An 11,787-nucleotide genomic window follows, 5' to 3' on the forward strand; every position below is an offset into this window, starting at 1 on the left:
CTCTCCCTCTCCTACACCAGACCCCAATCACATACCCTCCTCCCCTCCTCTACCCTTGTCTTCAGGAGAGATTAAATCTTTGTTCAAGGTTCTTTTTTCTCCCCTCCAGACATTCTGTGTTTAGAATTACAGCCGCCTATATTTTCAGCTTCAAGCAGATGTTCCAGGCAGAAAAAGCCTGCCAAATGTTTCAGATTACATTCAGAAGGTTTGGGCTCACGCTTTGCTGAACGAGAATCTGTGCTGACATTCTAGTAATCAGTAACACTTTAGGGTAGTGAGGCATCCCTCTTCTATGTGAAAAGGGTAATCCTGAGAGAGGTTTGAAGCTCCAGAGAAATCATTCCAGTGCCTCTTATTTGATAGGATTTTACAGTTTACGAAGTTCTTACACATCCATGATTTCATTTGCATCTTGTAACAACCCGGAGAAGTAGTCATGGCAAGGATTAGGACTGTCACTTTGCAGATGACAGGGCTAAATATAAGAGAGATGTGAGGGCTTGACATGCTTATAAGAGTTTGGTTTTGGTCTCTTACCTTCCAAACCTGGGCACTTTCCACAAATAGCAACATGATACATTCACATATTGCTTTCCTATACACTTTATAAGTACTAACTGGAGTGCAGTATCATTTTATCTCCAGAAAAGTCCCATGAACTAGATAGGGAACTGTTTTAGTCAGCTTAGAATAGGCTATGCTTTGGTAACAAATAAGCCCTGATAGCTCAGAAGCTTAACCCAACAAAGATTGATTTCATGTGCATATCATCTTCTGATGCAGGTCCAGGTAGTTCCCTGAGGTGGTTTTCCTCTGAGTGATAACCAGTATCCTTCCATATCATCATTCTCCATTTAAAAAATACAGCCTTAGAAGTCACCAGGGGATCAGAACGTAATGTTATCAATTACCCGAAAAGTTTTTTGGCCAGACTATCACTTCTACCCACATTCTATTTGCCCGAACCCAGTCATGACCTCAACCTAACTGCAGACAAAAGGTAGTTTTCTTGTGAGCCAGGAAGAGTAAATGTAATGGGTTTTGCTGAATACAAAGCATTATTTCTGCCATTTCAAACTGCACCAGCTCTTGTTCTAGGCTGTCTACAAGGGGCTGGCAAATAAAACATCATGGTCACAAACTTTGATACTGTGCCAACTATAGAACAGCAACAAAATATCTGTAGGTCAAACTGAATTATTTCAGAGGTAAAGCTCTCCACCAGCTGAAGAATGTTACTATACATCACAACAGGTTCCCAGACCAGAGAAAAGGAGAGAAAAATGACTTGTACATCACTGGGGCTGAAATGCAATGCAGGCAGACCTCGTTTTATTCCCCTTTGCTTTATTGTGCTTCGCAGATATTGAGTTTTTTTGCAAATTGAAGCTTTGTGGTAACCCTGCGTCAAGCAAGTCTATCAGTGCCATTTTTCTAACAGCATTTGCTCCCTTCATGTCTCCATGTCACATTTGGTAATTTTCACAATATTTCAAACTTCTTCATTATTATTATATTTGTATGGCAATCTCTGGTTAGTGATCTTTGATACTACTATTGTAATTGTTTTGGCGTGCCACCAACTGTGCTCATATAAGAACGTAACACATAAATGTTGTGTGTGTTCTGACTGCTCCATAGGCCAGCCACTCCCCCATCTCTCTCCCTCCTCTTGGGCCTCCCTATTCCCTGAGACACAACAATATTGAAATAAAGCCAATTAATAACCCTACATGGCCTCTAAGTGTTCAAGTGAAAGGAAGAGTCTCTCACTGTAAACCAAAAGCTAGAAGTGATTAAGCTTAGTGAGGAAGGCCTCTTAAAAGCCAAGACAGGCTGAAAGCTAGGCCTCTTGCACCAAACAGTTAGCCAAGTTGTTAATGCAAAAGAAAATTCTTGAAGGAAATTAAAAATGCTATTCCAGTGAATACACGGATGATAAGAAAGCAAAACAGCCTTATTGCTGATATGGAGAAAGTTTTAGTGGTCTGGATAGAAGATCAAACCAGCCGCGACATTCCCTTGGGCCAAAGCCTAATCCAGAGCAAGGCCCTAACTCTCTTCGATTCTATGAAGGCTGAGAGAGGTGAGGAAGCTGCAGAAGAAAAGTCTGAAGCCAGAAGAGGTTGGTTCATGAGGTTTAAGGAAAGAAGCCATCTCCATAACATGAAAGTGTAAGATGAAGCAACAAATACTGATGAAGAAGCTGTAGCATGCTACCCAAAAGAACTAGCTGAGATCATTAATGAAGGTGGTAACACTAAACAACAGATTTTCAGTGTAGACAAGACAGCCTTATGTTGGAAGAAGATGTCGTCTAGGACTTCTGCAGCTAGAGAGAAGTCAATGCCTGGCTTCAAAGCTTCAAAGAACAGGCTGACTCTCTTGTTAGGGGCTAATGAAGCTGGTGACTTTTAAGTTGAAGCCAATGCTCATAACCCATTCCGAAAATCCTAGGGCCCTTAAGAATTATGCTAAATCTACTCTACCTTTGCTCTATAAAGGAAACAACAAAGCCTAGCTGACAGCACATCTGTTTACAACATAGTTTACTGAATATTTTAAGCCCACTGTTGAGACCTACTGCTCAGAAAAAAAGATTCCTTTCAAAATACTACTGCTCATTGACAATGCAACTGGGTTAACCAAAAGCTCTGATGGAGATGAAATATACAACAAGATTAATGTTGTTTTCATGCCTGCTAACACAACATCCACTCTGCAGCCCATGGATCAAGGAGTAATTTTGACTTTCAAGTCTTATTATTTAAGAAATACATTTTGGAAGGCTATAGCTGCCAGAAATAGTGATTCCTCTGATGGATCTGGGCAAAGTCAATTGAAAACTTTCTGGAAGAGATTCACCATTCTGAATGCCATTTAGAGCATTCATGATTCATTGGAAGAGGTCAAAAATATCAACCCTAACAAGAGTTTGGAGAAACTGATTCTAATCCTCATGGATGACTTGGAGGGGTTCAAGACTTCAGCAGAGGAAGAAACTGCAGATGTGGTGGAAATAGCAAGAGAACTAGAATTAAAAGTGGAGCCTGAAGATGTGACTGAATTGCTGCAATCTTATAAAATTTTACAGAAGAGGAGTTGCTTCTTATGGGTGAGCAAAGAAAGTGGTTTCTTGAGGCAGAATTTACACGTGTGAAGATTGCTGAAATGATAACAAAGGATTTAGAATATGACATAAACTTATTTGATAAAGCAGTGGCAGGGTTTGAGAGGATTGACTCCAATTTTGAAAGAAGTTCTACTGTTGGTAAAATGCTATCAAATAGCGTTGCGTGCTACGGAAAAGGAAAGTCACTTTATATGACAAACTTCATTGTCATCTGTTTTAAGAAACTGCCGCAGCCACCCCAACCTTCAGAAACCAACACCCTGATCGGTCAGCTGCCATCAACATCAAGGCAAGACCCTCCACCAGCAAAATGATTACGACTTGCTGAAGGCTCAGACCATGGTTAGAATTTTTTTAGCAATAAAGTATTTTTTAATTAAGGTGTGAGCATTGTTTTTTTTTTAGACATAATGCTATTTCACACTTAGTAGACTACAAGTGCAGTGTAAACATAACTTTTACATGCTCTGAGAAACCAAACAATTCATGTGACTAACTTTGTTACAATATTTTCTTCATTGCGGTGGGCTGGAACTGAACCCGCAATATCTCTGAGGTATGCCTATACCAACAATTTATTCATTCTTTTTGTACGTCCATCTACATCCACAGATAATTGAGGGGGTTTCTAATATTAAAGCACATCCAAAAGAAAACAGTTAAGAACAAAACCACTCAAAAAAAAAAGAAAGAAAGAAAGAAAGAAAAGAAAGAAAGAGAAATAGTTATATAAAGAAGAAATCTAGCTATGCCAAATATTTAGGATTGGTTAATCATTACGACTGAACAACTGAGGTTTGTCTGTGAATTTACTAGAAGCTAAAGTAGAAAGGAGAATAGAGAAGTTATGAAATAGCATTTTTGAGCACATTTAATGTCCTAGTTACTATGCGAAATGTTTTACATACATCAGCTTATTTGACCCATACATCAGCTTATGATCATCAGTTAATGATAGAAGCCACCACATACTGAATTCATTCTCAGTGAGATGACATAAAATGTCTCAAGTACACTCAGTACAACGCTAGGTTCCAACTCAACCATGTCTGATTCCAAAATCTGTGCTCTTTCCATAACCTAATAGCTCTCTTTGTCACATAAAAGGAAGCATATAGTTAAGTAGATACAAGAAAAAATAGGAGATGCATATACTCTCTATTTTTATTAAAAGAAAAGAGTGTTATCTTAATGAGCTCCAAGTCAGCAAGCCCCAAATTTTCCTCACTACTTCAAACCACTAGAGGTTAAGGTAGAGTTCACCTTGAAGGGTATCAAAGGCGCCTGAAACATACCTGTGGCAAGTAGAGGATTTGAAAGCTGGGGGAGGAATATAGTGCAGGTAAACAAAGGTTAAGATTTCTGTGTAAGGTCACACAGCAAGGCAGTGCTAGTCTTCCAGGCCTTCCCCTAGCACTTGGTTTATTAGATAGGATTAGATTAGATTTTGAAGGCTAAACCACTAAGGGAGAGTGAATTTTCATGCTTACCAACGGACCGGAAACAAAGAAGAGAGAGGAAAACCTGTAGAGTACATATTTGTTCCCTTTACCATCTTTGATTGACATGGGGGCAGTCATTTGGCTTATTAACCTTGTTAATGGCATTCTTGCTTCTCAGCAGCGCTACACTGCACATCACCCCCCTAATTAACAGCTGTTTTCGGTCCATGCCAACTGCACAGGCTCAAGGCTAAAATACATCTTTGCTCAAGCTGGAGACCAGGTATATCATCCAAGGATGGGCATTTGATGGAATGCTGTGCTTTGCCTACTTCACAACCACCTGGAAGTAAAGGGCTGGCCTGGGGTGTCTCAGAAGTATAAAGCTGAAATAAACACTGACAGCGAGTGGCCAGTGAATGGATATGTCCTGAATTACCACACAGGCAGCCTTCACTCTGTGCAGTTCTGAAACGTGGTACACAGATTTCAGGTACCATGTGGTACAGTGCAGCAACACCAGTCCCCCAGCGACACAGTTCCATTTTCAGTTACCATGGCATGCGAACTGTGAGAAATTGAATAAAGTAGAAACTCTGCCACCGGCTCATCAGTCAATAACAGATATGTCCCATGGTCAGTGGCCAATTGACTCACATCTTTCAAAGGCTGGCAGTGATTGGTCACTGCACATGTAATTCAGTTCACTCACAGCCAGCAAACCCTGGAGTGATGTTGCCTCCTTGTCTCTTGGTGATAAACCCATGGGACTTTTGACAAAAATGGATACTCAGAAGAGGAAGTTGGCCAACCCAAAGGAAGGCGCAGCAAAGAAATAACAAGTGGAAACACCAGGAGCAAAATCCAAATCCAATGTAAATAGCGCAGTAATAGCTGACAGTGGAATGCTGACTGCCGCTACCGCAGAGCCTCTAGATAGGCAGCCAGAGGAACTTAGTGAAGGTGATTTAGCCACATGAATGAGGAAAGGGAGGATAATATCCCAAAGAAATGGGCACCTTCAAAACCTTCACTTGAGGGTGTGTGGCCGCACCGGCTTGAGGGGGTCTGCGGCGGTTGAGCTGGAGACACGTCCCCCTGCCCGGAGCTGCGAAGAGCACCCCAGCCGTGCCCCAGGACCTGCAGTTGCCCCCGAGTCAGACGGCCCAGTCCACGTTCAGAGAGCAAAGAAGACAAAAACTCAAGGAGCATCTGTTAAAAAGAAAAACTTTTTTTGCATACAAACAGGAAAATCAGATATTATCCAGTGGTAGAGACAAAAGAGTGAAGACATCTGAAGGCCAGATCCAAGAAGAGGCAAAAATTCTGAAACTTTATCAGCCATTTTTGCCTTAAGAGAATGTCGGTAGACCTACTGGGATCAAGAATAATATAACAATGGAAGAGAACTGTATTCCTTTAGAACCTTCTAATGAATTAACCAATTCAAGTACAGCAATTGATACACCTAATTTTGAGGATAATAATCAAACTCTGCCGTTGTTACCAATTAAAGATGACCCCCAAAGTCAACATATGACGTTAAGCCAATCATTTCACCTTAAAAGCAGTAAATAGAAACAAATGACTACAGAAAAACCAAAGCAAGGTGCTAACATGTCCAAGAAACCTGTGCTTGGATCCTATCATGGCCAAATTGTTCAGTCTAAGATTAATTCCTTTAGAGAACCTCTACAAGTCAAAGATGAGCTCTGCAACAATGAAGAAACTTTCAGCTACTGTCTCTAAAGCCACAAAGTCTCAGCCTGTAGACGCCAGCAGTGTAACAGTGAAAAGTGATAGAGCCTCACATATGACGACTGCCACTAAATTTGTGAGCATTACATCTCAGAGCAGTCAACTTGTGCGACCTTCTATCAGAAGTCACCACAGTAATAACCAGGACGCCATGAAACAAGGCATCAGTAGGACATCTGCCAGTGTTACAGTTTGGAAAGGACCTCGAGAGAAAGAATTATTACAGTTAAATACAGTTTCGTCTATTATCAAAACCAGTTCTTCTCAGGACATAGAAAGAAATAAGACACTATCAAGAAGCATGACATCTGAAATGGTAGCCAGGCCTGCTTTGTCTTCTCATACTAAACTGAGACAAAAGTCAAAAAGCATTGACCAGCACAGACATACCATGGTGAAAGCAGCTATTGATAGTAGATGGACTCAGGGTAGAGAAACTGCGGAGGAGAGAAAGGCTCGTCTGAGTGAGTGGAAAGCTAGCAAAGGAAGAGTGATGAAAAGGCCTCCGAGCTCAGTGGTTACCCAGCCTGAGCCCGAAGCACAAAATGAAAAACCAGTTGGGTCCTTCTGGACTACCGTGGCAGAAGAAGACGAACAACGATTGTTTACTGAAAAAGTAAACAAGACATTTTCTGAATGCCTAAACCTGATTAATGAGGGATGTCCAAAAGAAGAACAATTGGTTACACTGAATGACCTGATTAAAAATATTCCAGATGCCAAAAAACTTGTTAAACATTGGATATGCCTTGCTCGTATTGAACCACTTACGAGTCCTATTGAAAATATTATCACAATCTATGAGAAGGCCATTCTGGCAGGAGCTCAGCCTACTGAAGACATGCGACATGCAGTTGTTGACATTCTGACAATGAAGAGTCAAGAAAAAGTTAAATTTGGAGAAAATATTGAGGAGGCTTGTGCAACCAAGGAACAAATCCAAGAAGCCACCTTTGACGATATAACTGTTAATCTGGGGTCAGAAAAACCGGAAATAGAAAATAAGCATCTTACAAATGTAGTATTTCAAGGTTGTGAAAAAAGAGCAAGATGACAAAACAAAAGCTCCAACCAGTGATGTTAAAACCCCCAATACAGGAATTAGGGTGGGTTGCTTAATTAAATATAATGTGTCTACTACTCCATACTTGCAAAGTGTGAAAAAAGAAGATGCAGTTTGACTAAACAAATTCTGCATTTAAAGAGCTAAAGTTTCTCACACCAGTTAGACATTTTCGACCTCTTCAAGAGAAGACTTCTAAATTGCCAGATATGTTAAAAGATCATTATCCTTGTGTGTCTTCATTGGAACAGTTAACAGAGGTGGGAAGTGAAACTGACGCTTTTGTGTGCTGCCCCAGCACAGCCCTGTGCCTCATGTACTCGGAGACTGACAAGACAGAAGAGAAGTGAAGCTCTGAAAGGAGTTGGTTGGTTGGTTTGTTGTCGCTTTGCATGTCCCTTAGGTCAGAAGTTGCCAAGTACCTAAGTATTGACGGCAGTCAGCACTTAACTAACGTCCACTCTATAGCAGGTGTTGCCTTCTGTGCGTCGGAAAGCTAATCCTACCTTGTCGATCTCAGTAGACTGACTTTTTCTCTAAGACAGGTAAATTTTGTCAAGACAGAGTTAGCTTGCTTCGTCACCCAATTCTAGTAGCCCAGACTGCTGCGATCTCTTGTGTTCCTGGGACTCTGCCCCTGGTTCTTCATTGTCGCTCTCCAGCAATGCCAGTGAGTCTGCATCTGTGGTCTCTTGGCCTCTTTCTTTTTTATTGTAGCCGAGGTCCCCAAGAGGGATAGTTAATACTCCATTTCTAAGAGAAGATACTTTGTTAGAAGCAAGAAAATGTGCCTAGTGGGCATTCAGAACTTTAAATCTGAATTCCTTTCTTTAGTTCCTTTTCTAACTTGACTACCTAAAATGTTAAAAATTTTAACTTCCATCACTTCGTTTGATATAGTTTATAGACTAATAGAAGGGAGTTAGAGAAGGAATATATAATGTTTCATAAATGTCATCCTAGTTTAGGTAGTATTTCTAAAATAACTAATACTTAAAATTGATTTCTTCCTTGTAATATAAAAACTTCATGTCTCCTAAAACATGATAGTCATACACAGTAAGTAGGTCTCTGCCTCCCACACATAAATACCACCAGTAAAATTGTTTTGTAAGTCTCTGAACTAATACTTCAATGGCATACATCCTTTACCAACTCTACAGTTTCAATTAAGGATTTAGTCATTGTAAAAGATTAGGTAGTTTTAAAACTGCATAATATGAATGTGGTTGAAAATCACATACTTACTCTTATTTATGTTCATTAATTCCATTTGTATAATTGTGCCAATCTTTGTTCTATTTATTGTCTTGTGTTCTACAGAGTAGGGTTTTTATTCCTTTTAAACTCTGTACCTAATATGTATACAATAAATAAAAACATCTATATATTAAGAAAATAAAAAACCTTCACTTGAAAAGAACTCTTAGTGCTGTTTCACAACTTTTAAAGTGCAACGGATAAAATGTTGGAAGCTACTCCGAACTTAGAAAGAAGCAAGACAATTTGACAAGGCACAGAAAAGATGTTGACACAGGCAGTATTATGAGTTATATGATGAGGAGAAGGCCGGCACTGTTCAAACTACTATTTATAACTTTTTTTTTTTTACAAGGAGCAAAACACTTTTATTCTCGATGTTTCTGATGTTTTAAATAACACTGTATTAAGTGAATATTAGTTCTATTTTTCCCATATCCCTATACTTTCATAAGTAACAGTAAGAGAGCTTTTAATGTTTTGATGGAAATTCTTAAAGGTCATAGAACAATAGTAAATTATCACGTAGATTATCAAGACCATTTTGTGTGGATTCAGTTTGCATGATCATTTTTACAGTCCCACATTACCATGCAAAGTAAGGACTTCCTGTATTTCCCTGATCTTTCACTGAGGTGTTCTGCTCATATAAGGCATAATACAGAAACAGTGCCCCCATAAAAGGTGCCCGTAGCATGCATGGAATAAGATTCACGGGCATGACCTATGTTCATTTAACTAACCTCTGCTTAGGGTTCCAGCCTGGATAAAGTCCTAAAAATGAAAGAGGCAAATTGAAAAGTCATGTGATCTTTTCGAGGCAAGAGCTTGTGGGATCTAAGTTGTATATGACTGGAAGTTTGTAGGTTATCCAAAAGGAAGATCTATATACCTAAATGCAAGTGCTAAGAAGATATTTGGAGTTTCCACTCTGATTCTCAGAAGAAACCCAGGCTAAAGATAAATAACTAGGAGTCATTGTTCTGCTAGTTACAGCCAAGATCATTAACCGCACCTAAAGTCTGCCCAAGAGAGTGAGACAGACTCCACCTTCTGTATCTCAGTTCTTTTAGTGATAGAACCCAGATTGTTTTGTTCTTCTCACCCCACGTGGTTAGATGTTCAGGGCCTCTTCCCTGCCACAGAACATAAATCCTTATTAGTCTAAAACTGCCAGGTTAGGGCATGGGCCTGATGTAGCTCCTCCCATTGAAGTGAGAGCTGAGGGCTTCTGGGTAAGCGTCCCTCAATGATGACAGGAGAGTGAGACACAAACATGTCTATTTCTGTTAGCCAGATTGTATCATGTAACACCTGGGACTCAAAGTCAATTGCAACAACAAGAGGACAAGCCTAAGAACCAAGATACCTGCTAAGGGGAACAGAACAAAAGAGGGAAGTGACCTGAGCTGCTAAATTAACCCACCTGGAACTGACCGATGTGGGGATTTCTTGACATGTGAGACACATGTCCTTACAATGTAAGCTGTCACTTGCAGCTGAAACAAGAGGGATAGTTAATACTCCCTTAATACTCTCCTAAATGGAGACATGAAGTTTTTATATTACAAGGAAGAAATCAATTTTAAGTATTAGTTATTTCAGAAATACTACCTAAACTAGGATGACATTTATGAAACATTATATATTCCTTCTCTAACTCCCTTCTATTAGTCTATAAACTACATCAGACAAATACCTGAGAAGTGACAGAGACTAGAGGAGCCAGGGAAAAAGACAAGAAGGACTCAGGGAGGAGGGAAGAGAACCACGAAGATCCAAAGAAGGGACCCAGAATGGGGAATCCTGGCTCCAATGGATCGCTCTGATCCAAAGATTTTTTTTCAACTTTATTGAAATATCATTGACAAATAAAATTGTAATATATTTAATGTGTGCATCTGATCCAAGATTTTTCAGTAGACAATCTGCTTGCTCTTACAAGTGGTAATGCCATTTCCAAATATAGATGCGGGTCAGTGAGGACCTAAGAGTCAAGTAAGCAGGGGAAGAAAAATCACTGTCACTGACTTAACCAGAGAGAATTTGGTATTTAGTTTTTCTTTAAAAATCTTGATTACATCTTTCAAGGCTCTCAAGCTGCTGACACATACAAAATGAAGAAGAACATCTTGGCAGGTGGTAGAAAACGAACAAGCACAGGGAACCAGAAACAACAGAAATGAGATAACCTGGAGCTTCAGTAATGCTGAAATTATCCACAACACAGGAGGAGATGACTATTAACAAAAGATACCGCTAAAGGACCAAATGGAACTGCTGAAAACTAGCCCTATCGTGTTTCTGCAGTTCAGATTAAATCGGATGTGACATCTGTATTTAAGCAAGAAATGTCTGTGGGGAGATTTTGTTGTATGTTACTGAATTGGAATATCAAGACAGAATCTTCTACTCAATAGTCTTAAAAATTAAATAAAGGGTGCTTGTGTAATGAATGCTTTGTAGTTATGATGACACAGTGCCTAAAGGCTGGGGTGGTACAAATTACTGTTCTGGACCTGGAACTAGAGTTAGGTCAAGAAAGACAATTTTCTCCTCTTATGTGCCAACTACTGAAGATCAAATTCATTATGTAGAGATTAAGAGCTCTGGCTTTGGAGTCTGACAAACCTGGATAATACCAGCCCTGCAATTATTTGTGATATGATCTTATGATCACAAAGTCTCTGAGCTTCCGTTTCCTCGTGTGAGACTAGGAGCAATTATAACATAAGATTATTATATATATATATATATATATATATAGTTATTATAAATATTTAAGGAGACTGTTCTTGTAATAACCTAAGTCAAAATTACAGAAATAACCAATATACATTAAACATGTATCATGTGGCAGACATTTTTATTAAGAGAAATGACAGAGAGAGACGAGAGTTGGGTTCATCAGCGAGGCCTAGTTAGTGATGAGAAAATGCAGGCTTGTGTTGAAAATGTGGGGAATTTGGTTTCTCTCTAGATCAAGGTGACTTAAACAGTGGTTTTCATCAGCAAGACCAGTCAATTCCTTAGACAGACAAGGTATTTAGCTTATATTGAGTAATTTGAGTGACCTTAATAAGACCTAAACTTGCTCCCTCATTTTTGTTTGAAGTTCTATTATGTCT

At 39.5% G+C, this 11,787-nt stretch overlaps 2 pseudogenes; both read left to right on the top strand.

Moving 5' to 3' along the window:
• Positions 1–1,736: 1,736 nt before the first annotated feature.
• Positions 1,737–3,483, top strand: LOC137767198 (tigger transposable element-derived protein 1-like; annotated as a pseudogene).
• A 2,000-nt stretch (positions 3,484–5,483) lies between these two features.
• LOC137767199 (cytoskeleton-associated protein 2 pseudogene) lies at positions 5,484–7,749 on the top strand (annotated as a pseudogene).
• Positions 7,750–11,787: the final 4,038 nt, after the last annotated feature.

Source organism: Eschrichtius robustus, chromosome 7 (genome assembly GCF_028021215.1).
Source record: "Eschrichtius robustus isolate mEscRob2 chromosome 7, mEscRob2.pri, whole genome shotgun sequence".
In the NCBI taxonomy this organism is placed as follows: domain Eukaryota; kingdom Metazoa; phylum Chordata; class Mammalia; order Artiodactyla; family Eschrichtiidae; genus Eschrichtius; species Eschrichtius robustus.